The sequence below is a fragment of the Panulirus ornatus genome, chromosome 6 (assembly GCF_036320965.1).
Source record: "Panulirus ornatus isolate Po-2019 chromosome 6, ASM3632096v1, whole genome shotgun sequence".
NCBI lineage: Eukaryota > Metazoa > Arthropoda > Malacostraca > Decapoda > Palinuridae > Panulirus > Panulirus ornatus.
In genome coordinates this window covers 28,176,355-28,197,702 of record NC_092229.1, presented here as the reverse complement: position 1 = coordinate 28,197,702, position 21,348 = coordinate 28,176,355, and the positions used below count along the sequence as shown (strand labels likewise).

At 44.3% G+C, this 21,348-nt stretch overlaps 1 protein-coding gene across 2 annotated transcripts in view; it reads left to right on the top strand.

Annotated features, from left to right (window-relative positions):
• The window catches only part of LOC139749135 (uncharacterized), a 290,807-nt gene that overhangs the window by 204,129 nt on the left and 65,330 nt on the right, over positions 1-21,348 (top strand). The window lies entirely within an intron of this gene.

The window sequence follows — 21,348 nt, the reverse complement described above, 5'->3', positions numbered from 1 at the left end:
GCTTGACAGGGATGTAGTTATAAGAGATAGTTTGACAGGAAAGGCAGTGATGATAGATAACTTGACAGGAGAGGCTGTGGTAAGGATAGCTTGACAGGAAAATCTGTGGGAAGAATAGCTGGACAGGAAAGGATGTAGAAAGAGATAGCTTGACATGGAAAGGATCTTAAGGGGTGTGGTGATAAGGAATAGCTTGACAGGGCAGTTGTGATAGAAGACAGCTCGACAAGGAATGGTGTGGTAAGAGATAGCCTGACAGGGAGGGACTTTCCTGGGAAGTGGTGATAAGGAATAGCTTGACAGGGAACTTGTTGTATGAGACAGCTCGACAGGGAAAGCTGTGGTAAGAGATAGCGTGACAGGGATGTGGTGATAAAGGATAGCTTGACAAGGATATGGAGATAATAGATAGCTTGAAGGATAAAGGATAGCTTGACAGGAGAGTAAGGAGAAGCATAAGTCTTGTTTACACACTGGTGATAAGAACTCCTATTTTTCGTAGCACAAAGTTTCCATGGATGAGATATCAAAGTGTGGTGAATGCAAGACAATATATGAAGAGATGTACATGAATCAATAATACTAACAATGTTATATTCACCTCAACCGTATTGATGAGTCTGATAGAGCGGTACTGAGGTTATCATCGTCAAACCCACCATTACAACTTAGGTTAATAAGTTAAGAGGGAAGTGTTTATGTAAATTCTCTTCAAACATCTTTCATGACGACAAATAACTCGACACTCTACAGTAGATGATCAGTTGAACCCTTGATCATGACAATACTGATCAGTTGATCCCTTGATCATAACAATATTGATCAGTTGAACCCTTGATCATGACAATACTGATCAGTTGAACCCTTGATCATGACAATACTGATCAGTTGAACCCTTGATCATGACAATACTGATCAGTTGAACCCTTGATCATGACAATACTGATCAGTTGAACCCTTGATCATGACAATACTGATCAGTTGAACCCTTGATCATGACAATACTAATCAGTTGATCCCTTGATCATAACAATATTGATCAGTTGAACCCTTGATCATGACAATATTGATCAGTTGAACCCTTGATCATGACAATATTGATCAGTTGAACCCTTGATCATGACAATATTGATCAGTTGAACCCTTGATCATGACAATACTGATCAGTTGAACCCTTGATCATGACAATATTGATCAGTTGAACCCTTGATCATGACAATACTGATCAGTTGAACCCTTGATCATGACAATATTGATCAGTTGAACCCTTGATCATGACAATACGGCTTTCTGGTACGACGGTGAGATCCTTTTCTATGATGATCTGACCTTTGAACCGACCCGTAGATGCACGGTCACTACAGCCAATATCATGCCTCCATGCTCAGGGGCCGTGTCATCATGTGAGAGGGGAGGGAAAGGGAGAGAGGGAGGATCGTGAAGGGACCACTTAGTCCTGGATCTTATGATGTGGTCCTCCTCTGTCAACTTTGTGGAAAAAGGGAAATGAATGAAAAAGAATTCTGTCGTGGCAATCAATACTTTTTCTTTCACACACACACAAATTCATTCTTTTTTTCCTTACTTTTTTCTTCTTTTTCCCAAAGAATCCTCGCAGGAGCGACCATGAACTCTGACTCATATCAAAATATAATTTACAAATGCTCCTTTATTAGCTTTATTTATCTATCTATTTATCTATCCATCTATCTATCTACCTATCTATCTATCTATCTATCTATCTATCTATCTATCTATCTATCTATATATATATATATATATATATATATATATATATATATATATATATATATATATATATATATATATATATATATATATATATATATATATATATATATATATATAGGTAGAGAGTCTGATATATGGACGTCTGATGTATACTGTAAACAGAGGGAAACATCAATATTCCTAGTTTATCTCTCCTATTCTATCTAGCGACATGATAACCATAAAAAGACAGAAAATGAGTTATGGGCAGTAAGTTAGAGGGTTCGCCACTGTAGGGGGCGGGAGAGACCTAAGTAAATATGTACAAGTGAGAGCAATAGTCGACAGGAGACCAGCTCACACGTGTATTAAAATACATGAAAGAGAAAGGGTCGGCTCTTGTCGTCTGAGTCAGGACGAACGCTCGAGTTCAGAAGTGTAATGACAGGTTTGAACGCACCTCTGGTGATGCATCATGATAATGGCTCCAGAGAACAACAGGAATTAGATCATAATTAAAACCCAAGTGGAGGTAATAGCACGAGGGCAAGACTGATAGGCAATACGCGCACATAACTATCAATTTATAAAGTTTATGTATGAAGTACACAAAGCCTCATTATAGTAGTGTATGTATGTATGCATGTATGCAGATATGATAGTCTATATGCGTATATGCAGCCATGCATGTATGTATGTATGTGTGTGTATGTATGTATGTATGCACGCATATATGTATGTATGTATGGATGGATGTATGCATGCATGCATGTATGTATGTATGCATGTATGTATGTATGTATGTATGTATGTATGTATGTATGTATGGATGGATGTATGTATGTATGGATGGATGTATGCATGTATGTATGTATGTATATATGTAAGTAGTTTATTCATTTACTTTTAATAACGCAAGAATCTGTCTTAAAGTTCCTGTATCTCATGGTCATGACACTTCCTGTAGTTGGGAAATATAGACTCCTTTAGGGTGAGAAGTTCTCAGACGAGACAGAACTCCCAGTGTTACCTCGAGCAGGCAGAGTCCGGTAACACACAAACACAGAGATACACACACACTCATATATATATATATATATATATATATATATATATATATATATATATATATATATATATATATATATATATATATATATATATATATATATATATATATATATATATATATATGAGGCTGGGGTGGAGGACTGGAAATCCTCGCTCCTCCCTCGTTGTAGTTCACTTTTCAAGGACGGGAGCAAGAGCCAAGCAAGGATCTGTCCTCAAAGGCTCATGCTGGGGTGTCTGAATATGTCAGGTTGTAAACAGGATGATAAAAAAGGGAGAGGCATGTGCTATGTGTGGTGAAAGAAAACGTGATTGTTCTGGGTCTGAATGAATCATAGTTGAAGGGGAAGGGGGAAGAATGGTCTGGGAATGTCAAGGGGTGAAGTCTGGGGTTAGTGAGAGGGCAAGAAGGAAAGATTGGGTGTGCCGACACCTCTTGTGAAGAGCGAGATATGGTGACAGTGTTAACGAGTTTAAGATAGTAAGTCTATTGTTGTTATGAGTCAATGAGAGAACGTTATGAGTGGTGGATGATGGTTAATCCATGTAAACCTGGAAGAGAGAAGAGAGAAGATGAATGGAGATCTCTTTGGGAGGAGTTGAGTACTTTGTGGTTTTGATGCAAGGGATCGAATCCTATTGTTAGGGATATTAGATACAAGGATGGGTCATGAAATCCCTAGAGTAAATGAGAATAGGGAAACTTGTCGAGCTGTATGGTGGAAAGAGGATGATGCTCAGGAAACACGATTATAAGTGGGTGAGTCAGGTTGGCAGTCAGTACGCTGATCGACAAGCTTTCAAAGTGAAGGTGTGATAATACTGAGAGCCAGCAAATGGAGTGTTTGATCATTTCTTGGTGGAGGGAAGTGACGAAGCGTGTGGTGGTTAAGGTAGGAAGAAGATGAGAGTTGTGAAGAAACTAGTGAATATGAGCGAGGTGTGAGCAGCAGCCTATATGCTGAGATGTCAGGGAGAGGTGGGTGAAGAATGGCATTAGGTGAGATTAAAAGAAATTAGTGGAGTGGAGGAGGAGTGGAAGGATCTTCAGGCAGGAAGCGTTATGTGCTGATGAAGTGTGTATCATAGAGAAAATGGAGTGTAGAAGCATGGGAAAAGGTGGAGAATAGTAGAATGAGAAAGTTGAATTGCTATTGAGAATGAGAAGAGAGAGAGGTATATGGCCGTTACCAGCAGGGATGGAGTGCAAACGACTAGGAAGAGTACATGATAAAGCGGCAGGTCAAGAGAAAGTTACGGAGGCTGGATAAAGGTGTGAATGAGAGGAAAGGGTGAGAGATCGCTGATGAATTTCAGGGAGAATAAAGAAAAAGTGTTTTCAAAGAAGGAAAATTGTGCAAGGAAAACAAGAGAACTGATGGCGGCGCCAGTGAGAAGAACGGATAAGGATGTGGCGACAGGCAGTGAATATGTTGGGAGGAAATAGTGTGAGTATCTTTAAAGACTGGTAAATGCACCAGATGACAGGACGTGGTGTGTTTGGGATGAGGTTGTATATGGTGTAAGATAATCATGGAAAGAGAATTCGTAAAAGCATTGAAGTGGATTGGATGGGATTACATTTGAATTTCTCAAGGAAGATGACAATGTTGTTGATTAGTTAGTGAGGCTCTTTGTTTTTTGTAAGAGGAATAGCAAAATGCGTGCACAGTACCTTTGTGTGAGGACAAAGGCAACAGTATACTTAGTGAGGTGTTTAGGAGAGAGGAGACTGAGGCATTGGTGACTGAGGGAGCGGCGGTGTTCATAGAGTACTTGACAGGGTAGGAATGGAGAGAATATGTGGATCAAGTGTTCGTTTTTGATAACTTGTCTAAGAATTACTTGTAGAAGCAGAAAAAGGTGTATGTGCAACTGATGGATAAAAGAAAGCGTGATGAAATGCCTTGTAGAAGGTGTTACAAATGTTTGGTGCCAGGAACTAGGAAATAAGTTACTAAATGTTACAAGAAGGAAGGTGTGTGTATGGATAAAGGGGTTAAATGGTATTTAGGCAAGGAGGTCAGTGTCTGTGAGGGCAGATATGAGTATGTTTGAGAATTAAGTAGTATTAAGTATGCTGTACGGGTGTTAGTCTTGGGTCTGGATTGCAATAGGAAAGTAGGAGGGTAAATTTGTTAGAAATGTAATGCTTGAGGACGACATGAGGTGTATAATGGATTGATCAAGTAAGGAATGACTGTCAGAGATGAGAATCTCTCTTCCCACACATTCCTCAATCCTCCCAGGATCTTTGCCACGTCACCCGCCCTATGACTCACCTTCACTTCCATGATTCCATTCACTGCCATGTCCACTCTCAGGTATCTAAAACATTTCACTTCCTCCTTGTTTTCTCCAATCAGACTCACTCCCCCCAAAAAACCACTCTGTTCAGTGCTAAACCTAACAACTTTAATCATATATATATATATATATATATATATATATATATATATATATATATATATATATATATATATATATATATATATATATATATATATATATATATATACATATATATATATTCACCATTACCCGCCTTAGCGAGGTAGCGTTAAGAACAGAGGACTGAGCTTTAGAGGGAATATTCTTACTTGGCCCCCTTCTCTGTTCCTTCTTTTGAAAATTATAAAACCGAAAACACAGCTCCCTAACCTCAACTAGGCGCCACAGACCTTTCCATGGCTTTCCTCCTGACGCTTCACATGTCCTGGTTCAGTCTACTGACAACACATTTCCTCCTATATACCACATCGCTCCCACCATACCATGCACCCTTCTTACCCTTTTATTGCGTTCTCGATCAACGCTTCTCACACCACGTACTGTGCTCAGGCATTTCATTTCAGACACATCCACCCTCCTCCGAATATCTTCATTCATAGCCCACGTATACAGTCATACAACATCATAGGAACTACTGTACCTTCAAACAAACCCATTTTTGCCCTTCCAGAAAACGAACCTTAATACTCCGAGAACCTCCGCCTCCTCACCCACCCTGACTCCAGCTCTAATAGTTCCCACCAACATTCCCTCTCCAGGAAGCCCTCTCCTTTCCTCTTTCTTTAGCAAGACCCTTCTTTTCTTCCCCCTTCAGCAGGGCCACTCTTTTCTTCCCCCTTCAATGTCCTCCTCCTCTCTCTTCCTTCAGTAGGACCAGTCCTTTTTACCTCTTCTGTAGGACCCCTTCTTTCTCCATTCATTGGGATCCTTCCTTCTTTCCACTGAGTGGACTTTTCGTTCCTTTCCCCTTCAGTAAGACATCCTCGCTCCTTCCCCCTTCAGCAGGACAGCTCCTTCCTTCCTCCTGCAGCAGGATCCCTCCATCCTCTCCCCTTCAGCAAGACACCTCCTTCCCTCCCCCTTCAGTAGGAGCCCCCTCCTCCCCCCCCCCTCACTCTGCCAATTAGAAGCCTGATATTTCCTGTGACTCAGCAGATCGGAAATCGGTAAAGGTACGGTGCACTGCCGATTTGTGGTCGTGAGTCCGGATAATCACCGCTACCGGGTAATCACATGTGTGGTTCACTTAAGCATGAGATAATACGTCGTTCGGTGGAATCGATCTGCACTTTGTTACTGAACTGGTTATCTGAATGGCGTAAGGCTGGATGTGGGTGATGGATGGTTGAAGACAGTATAAGTTGCCACCTTACATGTTCCTTACTTAATGATGTGCTACAGGCGATTGCCTTTGTTAGAAGTAAATGCTTTTCTCACCTTCTCAGAGTTTTCGTTCGGAAGCTCTTACAACTCAAAAATAGTCCTAAAACACCATACACACACACACACACACACACACACACACACACACACACACACACACACACACACACACTACTGTGTTATATATCTAAGATAATCTATCAGCGATTTCGCACAATGTTTGTGAAATATCACTTGAACATCTTGCTCTCACCTGACCAATTAAACTCATTTCAAAAGTGTTCCCAGTTGTAAAGAACTGGAATAAACACACAGATTCATATGTTTTTGTTCTTTTAGGGCATTTTGGTTTACGATACTCATGTGTCTGTTCTTTTAGGATATTATGGTTTACGATACTCATGTGTCTGTTCTTTTAGGATATTATGGTTTACGATACTCATGTGTCTGTTCTTTTAGGATATTGCCTGATAATCCTCACGTTTTCTTTTCTTTTAAGATAATGCAATACAATACCTAAGTTTTCTGTTGTTTTTGGAGAATATCGTAACGATACTTGTATTCTGTTCTTTTAGGATAATGTCTGCTGATACCTATGTTTTCTGTCCATTTAGGATAATGTAGAGCAACACTTGTTTTCTGTTCTCTGGGTTAACGCAGTGCGATAAGAATGTTGCTCCTCAGGAGAAGCGGGAAGAGGGTGGTGTCAGATGGCCTGTGATTACTCGATTTACATAACTCATAGTAAAGAAAGAGGTCTTTACTCGCGCCACAAGTATAGTCTTTGTCTACAACCACCAGATTACAACCTGGAGCTCGGTAGTATGACACTTGATGAACGACGGTGCGACCCTTGAGCATGACGGTACTGTGCACACCCCAGGGTACGGTGGCCTGGCCCTTGGCTTCAACCTTAAGGATAAGGTCAAAAGCCAAGGCATCACACCCAAGGGTAGCATTATTGTGGTCAAGGGTCGTATCCTTAGGCTCAAGGGTCGTACCTTCGTGCTGAAGGGTCGTACCTTCGGGCTCAAGGATCGTACCGTCTTGCTTTAAGGTCGTATCTTAGCGCTCCAGGGTCGTATCCTTAGGCTCAAGGGTCGTACCTTCGTGCTGAAGGGTCGTACCTTCGCGCTCCAGGATCGTACCGTCTTACTTGAAGGTCGTACCTTAGCGCTCCAGGGTCGTACCGTCTTGCTTGAAGGTCGTACCTTAGCGCTCCATGGTCGTCCCGTCTTGCTTGAAGGTCGTACCTTAGCGCTCCAGGGTCGTACCGTCTTGCTTGAAGGTCGTACCTTCGCGCTCCAGGATCGTACCGTCTTGCGTGAAGGTCGTACCTTAGCGCTCCAGGGTCGTACCGTCTTGCTTGAAGGTCGTACCTTAGCGCTCCAGGGTCGTACTGTCTTGCTTGAAGGTCGTACCTTAGCGCTCCAGGGTCGTACCGTCTGGCAGTGGAGGTTAATACCCCGGAGCATGCGAGGCCCCCGGCACTCCCCTCCATCCCAAGCAAATCTTGGCCGTGGTCAATAAACACAATTAATACGCTGCCCCAACTGGTGAGGTTCGTGTTCCCTCTTTGAGCCAACCACAGTGTTTTCCGTGTCACTGTGGCACAGTAATTTGCAAGCGGCCGCCAGACCCGCATCAGTCTCGTGACAGACACAGCTGCGACACAGCCTAGCCCGGGTCACGCACAGCGCGCCACAGCGATGGCGTCGCCCCTGTGTGTAATTTCCTACTTGTAATCACCTATTTGTACGGTGCTGGGAAGGAGCTAGCTGGACCCCTTCTCGTGAACATATCTTGTGTGTGTGTGTGTGTGTGTGTGTGTGTGTGTGTGTGTGTGTTGTATGTGTGTGTGTGTGTGTGTGTGTGTGTGTGTGTGTATGATGCCTTCACTCCCACCCTGGCAACATCGACCAGTCTAATCCTCAAGGCCTCCACTTCAAAGTTCAGGTGGTAACACTGTCTGCTTTAACAGGAAGATAACAAGTTACCCTTCCCGCCTACCTGGAGACACGAGAAGAATCCGGTAACATCGATAGTCATAACTACCATAACTGAACCTTCCATGAACCATTCATCATCCTTAGTAACCATCAGTTTGGTGCTACAGCTTACGTGTAACATCAGCTCCAGCAAGATCACAATGATGATTACTGACCCAGCGCAAGCTGTAGGAGAATCATGACCTCGTAGGATATTGGTAGAAATCGCAGAACGTATAGACACCATCCCAGTGTCTGATGACGTCATCTTAGTGTGTGGATGACGCCATCTTCGAATCTAATGACGCCATCACAACGTCTGATGACGCCATCGCAGTGTCTGATGACGCCATCTTAGCATCTAATGACGCCATCACAACGTCTGATGACGCCATCGCAGTCTCTGATGACGCCATCACAACGTCTGATGACGCCATCACAACGTCTGATGACGCCATCGCAGTGTCATGTGACGTCAACATGAACGCAAGCAAACATGAACGTCATTCTCAAGAAGGTGTTACCGGACTCCGACTGCTTGTGGTTACGTTGCGAGTGTAAGATCACCAGCAGCAGCGAGGCTGTATCACGGAGTACAAGAAGAACTCATTATAAAGAGTTCCACCCTTCCCTGTTGCTGACTGTAGCAAAGCCTTGAATCTGCAGGAGCCCCTAGAGCTGGGGTTCTGGGGTTATATCATAATAACACGATACACACACACACACCACACACACACACACACACACACACACACACACACACACACACACACACACGCACACACACATGTGCACAGCACAAGTATACTTTGTTACACACTCACTCCAGAAGTATGTTACCAACATGCTTCCGTTCCCTCATCCCAACCAGGAGTTTACTAGGCTTCCAGCATGTTGCTGTCAGCTCGTCGCAGCCTCTACCATCAGCTGCTGGGGACGAACGAATGATGGTTCCACCCAGCCACGCCTCATCAGCTTCTATCACACAGATAAACACAAGTGCCAGAAATCTAGGCTTATGTTAGTGGTCGTGGCTTAGGTGCCACTGTGTGACTACTGGACTCCTGGTATTCCAGACACATCCCACAACCTCAGTCTTCGGGAGTATAGTTACTTCTACAAAAGTAACAATATCCTGTCATGATCATCAGAAGCCAAGAAAGGTGAAAGTGAAAGCGAGTCATAAGGTGGGTGAGGGGGCGAAGGTTCTGGGAGCATTGAACAATATGTGGAAAGAGAGGTATCTGTCTGGAAAGTAAAAAAATGGGTAAAGTTTGAAGACTTGGTAACCCCAGCAATGCTGTATGGATGCGAGGCATGGGTCTATAGGTGAGGATGTGTGGAAGAGGTTGAATGCGCTGAAAACGAAATGTTTGAGGCAATATGTGGTGTAAGATGGTTTGATCTAGTAAGTAATAAAAGGGTAAGAAGAGGAGGTGTGTTCATAAAAAGAGTATGAGTGAAAGAGCTGAAAGGGGTATGCGGAAATGGTGTGGATGTATGAAGAAAATGAGCTATGAGAGGTTAACAAAGAGGAAATATGTGCGTGCGGTGGAGGCAACAAGGAGATAAAGAACACGAAACTGATGATAGTGAGGTGGAGTGAAAAAAATTTTGACCATACAGGATGGTGAAAGGCATGTACGAAATAGAGTGAATTGTAACGATGTGGTATACAGAGATCGACATACTCTCAGTGAACTTAACCAGGTCATCTAAAGGACCCGGGAGAAACCATGGAAAGGTCTGTGGATAGGCAGCTAGAGAACAGATGTGAGCAAATGCAGCCTTTCTTCGACGGTACCTGGCACTACTCGCACTACTCCCGCTGACACGGGAGACGGCGATTAAGTATGATATATATATATATATATATATATATATATATATATATATATATATATATATATATATATATATATATCATAGGGTGGGGGAGGGGGCGAAAATCCTGGGAGCCTTGAAGAATGTGTGGAAGTCGAGAACATTATCTCGGAAAGCAAAATTGGGTATGTTTGAAGGAATAGTGGTTCCAACAATGTTGTATGGTTGCGAGGCGAGGGCTATGGATAGAGTTGTGCGCAGGAGGGTGGATGTGCTGGAAATGAGATGTTTGAGGACAATGTGTGGTGTGAGGTGGTTTGATCGAGTAAGTAATGTAAGGGTAAGACAGATGTGTGGAAATAAAAAGAGCGTGGTTGAGAGAGCAGAAGAGGGTGTTTTGAAATGGTTTGGGCACATGGAGAGAATGAGTGAGGAAAGATTGACCAAGAGGATATATGTGTCGGAGGTGGAGGGAACGAGGAGAAGTGGGAGACCAAATTGGAGGTGGAAAGATGGAGTGAAAAAGATTTTGAATGATCGGGGCCTGAACATGCAGGAGGGTGAAAGGCGTGCAAGGAATAGAGTGAATTGGATCGATGTGGTATACCGGGGTTGACGTGCTGTCAGTGGATTGAATCAGGGCATGTGAAGCGTCTGGGGCAAACCATGGAAAGTTGTGTGGGGCCTGGATGTGGAAAGGGAGCTGTGGTTTCGGGCATTATTGCATGACAGCTGGAGACTGAGTGTGAACGAATGGGGCCTTTGTTGTCTTTTCCTAGCGCTACCTCGCACACATGAGGGGGGAGGGGGATGGTATTCCATGTGTCGCGAGGTGGCGATGGGAATGAATAAAGGCAGTGTGAATTGTGTGCATGGTTATATATGTATGTGTCTGTGTGTGTATATATATGTGTACATTGAGATGTATATGTATGTATATTTGCGTGTGTGGACGTGTATGTATATACATGTGTATGGGGGTGGGTTGGGCCATTTCTTCCGTCTGTTTCCTTGCGCTACCTCGCAAACGCGGGAGACAGCGACAAAGTAAAATAATAATGATAATAATGATATATATATTGGTTCTCAGTGAATGTAGGTTTGCGGCAGGGGTGTGTGATGTCTCCATGGTTGTTTAATTTGTTTATGGATGGGGTTGTTAGGGAGGTGAATGCAAGAGTTTTGGAAAGAGGGGCAAGTATGAAGTCTGTTGGGGATGAGAGAGCTTGGGAAGTGAGTCAGTTGTTGTTCGCTGATGATACAGCGCTGGTGGCTGATTCATGTGAGAAACTGCAGAAGCTGGTGACTGAGTTTGGTAAAGTGTGTGAAAGAAGAAAGTTAAGAGTAAATGTGAATAAGAGCAAGGTTATTAGGTACAGTAGGGTTGAGGGTCAAGTCAATTGGGAGGTAGGTTTGAATGGAGAAAAACTGGAGGAAGTAAAGTGTTTTAGATATCTGGGAGTGGATCTGGCAGCGGATGGAACCATGGAAGCGGAAGTGGATCATAGGGTGGGGGAGGGGGCGAAAATCCTGGGAGCCTTGAAGAATGTGTTGAAGTCGAGAACATTATCTCGGAAAGCAAAAATGGTTATGTTTGAAGGAATAGTGGTTCCAACAATGTTGTATGGTTGCGAGGCGTGGGCTATGGATAGAGTTGTGCGCAGGAGGATGGATGTGCTGGAAATGAGATGTTTGAGGACAATGTGTGGTGTGAGGTGGTTTGATCGAGTAAGTAACGTAAGGGTAAGAGAGATGTGTGGAAATAAAAAGAGCGTGGTTGAGAGAGCAGAAGAGCGTGTTTTGAAATGGTTTGGGCACATGGAGAGAATGAGTGAGGAAAGATTGACCAAGAGGATATATGTGTCGGAGGTGGAGGGAACGAGGAGAAGTGGGAGACCAAATTGGAGGTGGAAAGATGGAGTGAAAAAGATTTTGTGTAATCGGGGCCTGAACATGCAGGAGGGTGAAAGGCGTGCAAGGAATAGAGTGAATTGGATCGATGTGGTATACTGGGGTTGACGTGCTGTCAGTGGATTGAATCAGGGCATGTGAAGCGTCTGGGGTAAATCATGGAAAGCTGTGTAGGTATGTATATTTGCGTGTGTGGACGTATGTATATACATGTGTATGGGGGTGGGTTGGGCCATTTCTTTCGTCTGTTTCCTTGCGCTACCTCGCAAACGCGGGAGACAGCGTCAAAAAAAAAAAAAATATATATATATATATATATATATATATATATATATATATATACATATATATATATATATATATATATATATATATATATATATATATATATATATATATATATATATATATATATATATATATACGAAATGGGGTAAAAAGTAAAGAAAAATACTGTAGAAGTCTGCGTGGAAATAGCTATTACCTCACGTACTGTGGAGAAAAATTCATAATCTTTTAATATGACAAATGCAACTCTGGCCTCTACCACCAGGTGATATGGAGGTTTCAATAATGATAAGAACAGGCCATTCCGCGGTCGAGAATCATACAGGATCCCTATACAGTGAATAATTCAGGTTCCCCTGAATTTTGTAAGGGTGATTCGTGTAATTTGTCGGCCGATCACAGTACAGAGAATATTACCCAAGTCTCGGCTGATACAGGGCCGACAAGGAGTATATACGCCCATGCCTATTGCATCAGCACGTCGCTAATTGGAAAATAGGAGAATGGGAAAGAAGTGCACGAAAAAGACATAAGGGAAAGAGGAAAGGGAAGAGGGTTGGTCGGCCGCTCGTTGTGGATCGGGACGTACGATACACACACACACACACACACACACACACACACACATATATATATATATATATATATATATATATTGGGAGCCTTGAAAAATGTGTGGAAGTCGAGAACATTATCCCGGAAAGCAAAAATGGGTATGTTTGAAGGAATAGTAGTTCCAACAATGTTGTATGGTTGCGAGGCGTGGGCTATGGATAGCGTTGTGCGCAGGAGGATGGATGTGCTGGAAATGAGATGTTTGAGGACAATGTGTGGTGTGAGGTGGTTTGATCGAGTAAGTAACGTAAGGGTAAGAGAGATGTGTGGAAATAAAAAGAGCGTGGTTGAGAGAGCAGAAGAGGGTGTTTTGAAATGGTTTGGGCACATGGAGAGAATGAGTGAGGAAAGATTGACCAAGAGGATATATGTGTCGGAGGTGGAGGGAACGAGGAGAAGAGGGAGACCAAATTGGAGGTGGAAAGATGGAGTGAAAAGGATTTTTGTGTGATCGGGGCCTGAACATGCAGGAGGGTGAAAGGAGGGCAAGGAATAGAGTGAATTGGAGCGATGTGGTATACAGGGGTTGACGTGCTGTCAGTGGATTGAATCAAGGCATGTGAAGCGTCCGGGGTAAACCATGGAAAGCTGTGTAGGTATGTATATTTGCGTGTGTGGACGTGTGTATGTACATGTGTATGGGGGGGGGGCCATTTCTTTCGTCTGTTTCCTTGCGCTACCTCGCAAACGCGGGAGACAGCGACAAAGTATATAAAAAAAAAAAAAAATATATATATATATATATATATATATATATATATATATATATATATATATATATATATATATATATATATATATGGCTGCAGACACCAGACGACCCAGCCACACCAGGCCACCAACCCCAGCCAGCAGCCCAGCCACACCAGGCCACCAACCCCAGCCAGCAGCCCAGCCACATCAGGGAACCAACCCCAGCCAGCAGCCCAGCCACACCAGGCCACCAACCCCAGCCAGCAGCCCAGCCACATCAGGGAACCAACCCCAGCCAGCAGCCCAGCCACACCAGGCCACCAACCCCAGCCAGCAGCCCAGCCACATCAGGGAACCAACCCCAGCCAGCGCCCAGCCACATCAGGGAACCAACCCCAGCCAGCAGCCCAGCCACATCAGGGAACCAACCCCAGCCAGCAGCCCAGCCACATCAGGGAACCAACCCCAGCCAGCAGCCCAGCCACAACAGGCCACCAACCCCAGCCAGCAGCCCAGCCACACCAGGCCACCAACCCCAGCCAGCAGCCCAGCCAAACCAGGCCACCAACCCCAGCCAACAGCCCAGCCACACCAGGCCACCAACCCCAGCCAGCAGCCCAGCCACACCAGGCCACCAACCCCAGCCAACAGCTTGTACAACTTGGTGAAAATTCATCATCGTTCGTGACTGTGCAGGGAGGCTGGTCGTTCGTGACTGTGCAGGAAGGCTGGTCGTTCGTGGATGGGTTGGGAGGCTGGTCGTTCGTAGCTGGAGCGGGAGGTTGGTCGTTCGTGGATGGGTTGGGAGGCTGGTCATTCGTAGCTGGAGAGGGAGGTTGGTCGTTCGTGACTGTGCAGGGAGGCTGGTCGTTCGTGGATGGGTTGGGAGGCTGGTCGTTCGTGGCTAGGCTAGGAAGATTGGTCATTCGTAGCTGGAGCGGGAGGTTGGTCGTTCGTGGTTGGGATAGGAGGCTGGCCCATTGTGACGGGGCTTGGAGGCTTGTCTTTCGTGACTGGAGATGGAGGCTGGTCGTTCTTAGGTGGGTTGGGAGACTGGTCATTTGCGGCAGGGCTTGGAGGTTGGTCGTTTGTGGCTGTCCTGGGAAGCTGGTCATTTGTGGCTGGGCTGGGAGGCTGGTCGTTCATGGTTGGGCTTGGTGGGTGGTCGTTCATGGTTGGGCTGGGAGGCTGGTCGTTCATGGCTGGGCTGGGAGGCTGGTGGTTCATGGTGGGGCTGGGTGGGTGGTCGTTCATGGTTGGGCTGGGTGGGTGGTCGTTCATGGTTGGGCTGGGTGGGTGGTCGTTCATGGTTGGGCTGGGTGGGTGGTCGTTCATGGTTGGGCTGGGTGGGTGGTCGTTCATGGTTGGGCTGGGTGGGTGGTCGTTCATGGTTGGGCTGGGTGGGTGGTCGTTCATGGTTGGGCTGGGTGGGTGGTCGTTCATGGTGGGGCTGGGTGGGTGGTCGTTCATGGTTGGGCTGGGTGGGTGGTCGTTCATGGTGGGGCTGGGTGGGTGGTCGTTCATGGTTGGGCTGGGTGGGTGGTCGTTCATGGTTGGGCTGGGTGGGTGGTCGTTCATGGTTGGGCTGGGTGGGTGGTCGTTCATGGTTGGGCTGGGTGGGTGGTCGTTCATGGTTGGGCTGGGTGGGTGGTCGTTCATGGTTGGGGCTGGGTGGGTGGTCGTTCATGGTTGGGCTGGGAGGCTGGTCGTTCGTGGTCAGCCTGGGAGGCTGGTCGATCGTGACCGGGCTGTGAGGCTGGTCTTAAACAGGAAATCAGTCTTGGGCGTGAAGTATGGAGGAGGAGAAAGCTTTGATGGCAACGTGGTGGGGCGCAGAAGGCCCTGTTCCCTCCTTCATTATACAGGGGACAAGGAGGCCGACCTGTGGGGGAAGCCAGGGCTATGCCACATGCATGGAAGGCCGCTCCTCACCAACAGGCAAAAGCCTTAATTTCACTTAATGTTCGATGAGGCAAGCAAGGTGGAGAAGACGTTCTGCTTAATGTCTTATATACGGTGTGAGGGGAAGAATGAGGGGTGTGCTCTGGTGGTGAAGGGGAGGGGGCCAGTGGTGGTGGTGGTGGTGGTGGAGACGGAGGGATGTGGCGTTGTGGTGAAGGGGGCAATGGTGGTGGTGGTGGTGGTGGTGGTAATGGTGGTGGTGATAATGGTGGTGGTGATAATTGTGGTGGTGGTGGTGGTGATGGTGGTGGTGGCGATAATGGTGATGGTGGTAGTGGTGGTGGGGATGATGGTGGTGGTGATAATGGTGATGGTGATAATTGTGGTGGTGGTGGTGGTGATGGTGGTAGTGGTGGTTATTGTGTTGGTGATGATGATGGTGGTGGTGATGGTGGTGGTGATAGTGGTTGTGGTGATGGTGGTGGTGGTGAAGATGGTGGTAGTGGTGATGGCGGTGGTGATTGGTGATGGTGGTGGTGGTAATGATGGTGGTGATTGTGGTGGTGGTAGTGGTGGTGGCTATGATGGTGGTGGTGGTAATGATGGTGGTGGTGATGATGGTGGTGATGGTGGTGGTGATAGTGGTTGTGGTGATGGTGGTGGTGGTGAAGATGGTGGTGGTGATGGCGGTGGTGATTGGTGATGGTGGTGGTGGTAATGATGGTGGTGATGATGATGGTGGTGATGGTGGTGGTGATAGTGTTGGTGGTGGTGATCGTGGTGGTGGTGATGATGGTGGTGGTGATGGTGGTAGTGGTGGTGATGGTGGTGGTGATGGTGGTAGTGGTGGTGATGGTGATGGTGGTGGTGATGATGGTGGTGATGATGATGGTGGTGATGGTGGTGATGATGATGGTGGTGATGGTGGTGATGATGATGGTGGTGATGGTGGTGATGATGATGGTGGTGATGGTGGTGGTGATAGTGTTGGTGGTGGTGATGGTGGTGGTGATGGTGGTGGTGATGGTGGTAGTGGTGGTGATGGTGGTGGTGGTAATGGTGGTGATCACGATGGTTCTAGTGTCAGAGGCTGATGAGTGGGAGTTTCATGGGAGGGACAGGGAAGCAGAAGGCTCCTCCCCACCCACCACTCCCTCCGGCTCATCAGCTGCAGCAGATATCCAGTGGATGAGGGTCGGATCTGAAACGAAAAAAGTAGTTTGAATTACGTTCAGTGCGTGTCAAGCCGTGAGTATAAGGTACTCACAGATAACGTAACCAGGGGTGGTTCGTTTCAGTGTTCTCGTTCTGCAGCTGATGAGACTTTTGCTTACGTTAGCGTCCTAACGTCGCACATCCTTCATTTAGATTTCATACAATCACATCTGGTCGACCAAATGTTCTCTAATGTCAGGAAACTGAAATCGGTTACGGCGGTGAAATGAAAACTTTCATTATAAAAGTTAATCTAACAACTTGAGTCTTGCTTCGTAAGTTATATTTCTAAGCACCAGAATCATTGTTGCTCTTCTTTGCATTTGTTTTATATTTTCTTCGTCCTTGACCATATTTGTTGACACAGTCTGGTCGTTGTACACTATACGAGGTCTGACTAGAGACTTGTAAACAGTGTCGTGTTCCTCGTTTTCTATAGATTATATTTCAAGGAAGATAAAACTTAGTATTTTGTTTGCTCTGTTGCATACCACTATGGACTACTGTTGCATACCACTATGGACTACTGTTGCATACCACTATGGACTACTGTTGCATACCACTATGGACTACTCAACGTATTTCAGGTCGTTACTAATTATCATCGTTGGACTTTTGTTTTCCTATGACTTTCTGAATGAGTGACTGAGCTCTTGATATCAATCATTATTTCCTTTCTTGCCAAAATGCATAACTTTACGTTTGTCGACAGTGAAGTTCACTTACCATGTCTGACCACTCCATTAAATATATATATATATATATATATATATATATATATATATATATATATATATATATATATATATATATATATATATATATATATATATTCTTTCTTTTAAACTATTCGCCATTTCCCGCGTTAGCGAGGTAGCGTTAGGAACGGAGGACTGGGCCTTTTTTGGAATATCCTCACCTGGCCCCCTCTGTTCCTTCTTTTGGAAAATAAAAAAAAAAAAAACGAGAGGGGAGGATTTCCAGCCCCCCGCTCCTATATATATATATATATATTTTATATATATATATATATATATATATATATATATATATATATATATATATATATATATATTTATATATATATATATATATATATATATATATATATATATATATATATATATATATATATATATATATATATATATATATGTTTCACTTTCAATCCTTTAATCACCTCTCCTCTGACTAGTCATTACTTTCGTAATTACGTGTCATCTGAAAATCTTTAAGATTCTCCCGGTGGGTCTAGTGTCCAGGTTACTGACCCAGACACCAAATAGCATGGGTCCTATGGCTGAACCTTGTGGTACCTCGCTTGTCACGCTGAGCTACTCTGCTATCCACGAGCAGGGACGATTTGCTGCTATGCCGTGGGTTTTAACAACCTCTTAACGTTTATCGAAAGCTTTTGTGAAACCCTAGTTACTGTAGAGGTAACTAGAGAATTCTCTTGAATTCACTAAACACGATCTGTAACTACGAAATCTATGTTGATAATTTGGCATTAGTTCATCATCTTTGCCATAATCAAGGCCAACTTATTAGCTCTCTCTCTCTCTCTCTCTCTCTCTCTCTCTCTCTCTCTCTCTCTCTCTCTCTCTCTCTCTCTCTCTCTCTCTCTCTCTATCCTAGTCCAAGCCAGGTACCCAGTTTGTCTACCAGCCCACAAAGAGAGGATGAACGGCTGGATGGACTGTGGATTGTAGACCGACTGCCGCCAGGATTCGAGCCTAAGGCGCGCTCGACTCTGGGTAGCTCTTGAGTGAGTCATGGTCAGTAACCGCTGCATCACGGACGAATATGACTGATGGGATGTAGTACACAGAACACTTTCCATCTCTTCATATTCCCCTTTGGTGAAAAATGGCGTTGCCAACACAAGTTTCCAGTTGGTCAAGAATTTCCCTTCTTGTAGCAATTTGTTAAGTAGTGGAAATGTGGTTTGCCTGCCTTACTTCCTTCAGTGACCTGGGGAAGAGGTTATCAGGTCAAGGTGATCTATTACAATTTGACTTTTTCTCTCAGTATATCATAACTCTGAATGTTACTCATGTCTAATTGCTGATTCTCTTGTTCCTGGAAATAAGCTTTGAGTTTGTCGTATATGACGAAGGAAGGTGCTGTGGTAAATGAGTCGAAATAACCATTTGATGGGGAAGCTGCCTTTTCTTACTTTGTTTAGTAAAGGAATAATCTTTTTTTTTTTACATAGCAAGCCTTCAGTACCTTTGATTTTTTCTTCACCTACCTAAACAATTCTTAATGTTTCAGAATTTTTTTTTACTATCTTCCTCCAGTCTTTTGGTCATCTTACGGACATTCAGTGATCCTCTTGATTGCCATTTAATTCAAACTGCACTTCCTGTATGTTTAGTGAAGTCTTCTGTTTCATTATTATTCATCCCATCTGGCATATTCTTCTGCTTCCTCTCTCTCTGGAAACTTTCTCTCTCAACGAGAACTATTCTGTTCTGAAAGTTACTCAACATATTTTTAACTGTATCAACGTCCAGTACTTTGGTTCAGTTGACATTACTAATACCTCGACGTATTTTCTGTAAGACTGCTGATAAAAAGAATATCATCATGTTCTTACATTTAAAGTCGTTCTAAAATGTGTATTGAATTTGGCGATAACATGATTACCGAGTCTTATCGTTACCACCGTTGCTGAAACTTATCAGATCACTACGTGCACCATCTTTACAGCACAGTGTGTGATGTACTGTTGCCTCACGTTGGCTCGTGGATAATATGATTTAAAAAGCCATGCTTACTTAAGTCATTAATTTGTATCCTTAATGTTTACGTGATAACAAATCGTAACTGATCTCCCAAATAATTGTTTCTTTACCTTTGAATAGCGACTTAATTTCTTCGTATAAGATATAATCATTCTCCTCGTATTGTTTTCAGAAGTCTATATACTACTTCAAGAGATATCCTGGACGCCTCGTTTACCATTTCATTGGACAGAGTTGTATGTGTCGACATCGATCTTTTACAACTTGGTTGTATTCAGATTTTCATTTACATAGATCACATGTCTGCCACCTGCCTTTAGTGATCTCTCTTTACAGAGAGCTTAATCACCTGGTTGTCAGTTATTCTGATAACCAATGGTCTTCTGCAGTATTCATCCAGGTTTCTGTTATTGATTTGATATCAGAATTGTCTAGGAACATAAAATGTTGGCTTTATAATTGTGACGACGGTGTAGAGGATGTTAATGTTACACTTATGAAATGGAATGTTCTTGTGGTTTATATCCCTAAAATCAGCCCTTATCTCTCAGATCCCCTGCAGTCGACCATACCTCTCCTAACCCTGGCACATTAAGTGACCTCATCTGACCAAAGTGACCACATCAACACGACCTTCTCAGGCCAAGGTTTACATAAACACTTGCTTAAACCTTTTCGTGTGCTGGTGGCGGTCACGGGGTGTTTACCAGCAAATACGACAGCGATACCAGACGTTGTTTTTAAGTAATGGTGTCCACAGCTACAAGCTGTGACCGTTCTGACTGATGAATAAGGAAAGCAAGAGGAGGGAGAGAGGGGAAATGGCAGGGTAATCAGAGAAGTAATCAGGTATTAAAGGTTTCCGATGCTACATGTGGTCGTCTTTCTTTGGTATCTGTGGCCGAAACCGAGTGATTTAGTGGTCTCTGAGAGTTGTCTGCTGCACCTGTGATTTGCTGTCGTTGCGATCTTTGTGTGGCAAACTGTGGTACAAGTCGCAGTGTGGGAGATCATAAGGCTCGGTCTCTCTCTCTCTCTCTCTCTCTCTCTCTCTCTCTCTCTCTCTCTCTCTCTCTCTCTCTCTCTCTCTCTCTCTCTCTCTCTCTCTCTCTCTCTCTCTCTCTCTCTCTCTCTCTCTCTCTCTCTCTCTCTCACACACACACACACACAAGCAGTAGGTGGGAATAATCAAATAAGGCAAAAATCATGGAACAGCCCCACCTATACCACAGGGATAACAGGAACATTAAGTAATGCAATCTATACAACCGTAGGTAGAGCAGTAGTGCATAGTAGAGAAGTGGCACTAAAGGATCGAATTATAGAGAATACACTTGATACTGTTGTAGTGGAGACAAGACTTACCGAAGAGATAAGATCTCATCCGTTATGTCCTAGGGGATACATGGTAGGAAGGAGGGAAAGAGAAGACAACAGATGAAGAGAAATTGTCCTTTTGATAAGAAAAACCCAAAAGTTTCAGGAAAAATCTGGAAGATGGAGCGTTCAGGCTCACTTAATGGGAAGAGTAACTGTAAGAGAGAAATACATAGTGGTGCAATTCTCCAAAACCATTTGATAACCAGCACAAATATGCAGTGTTGACAATGCAGGAACGATAAGGATGGTACATGAAGCAGTGAAACACGTACTTCTCAGAGAGAGTAAAGTACTGATAGTGTGAG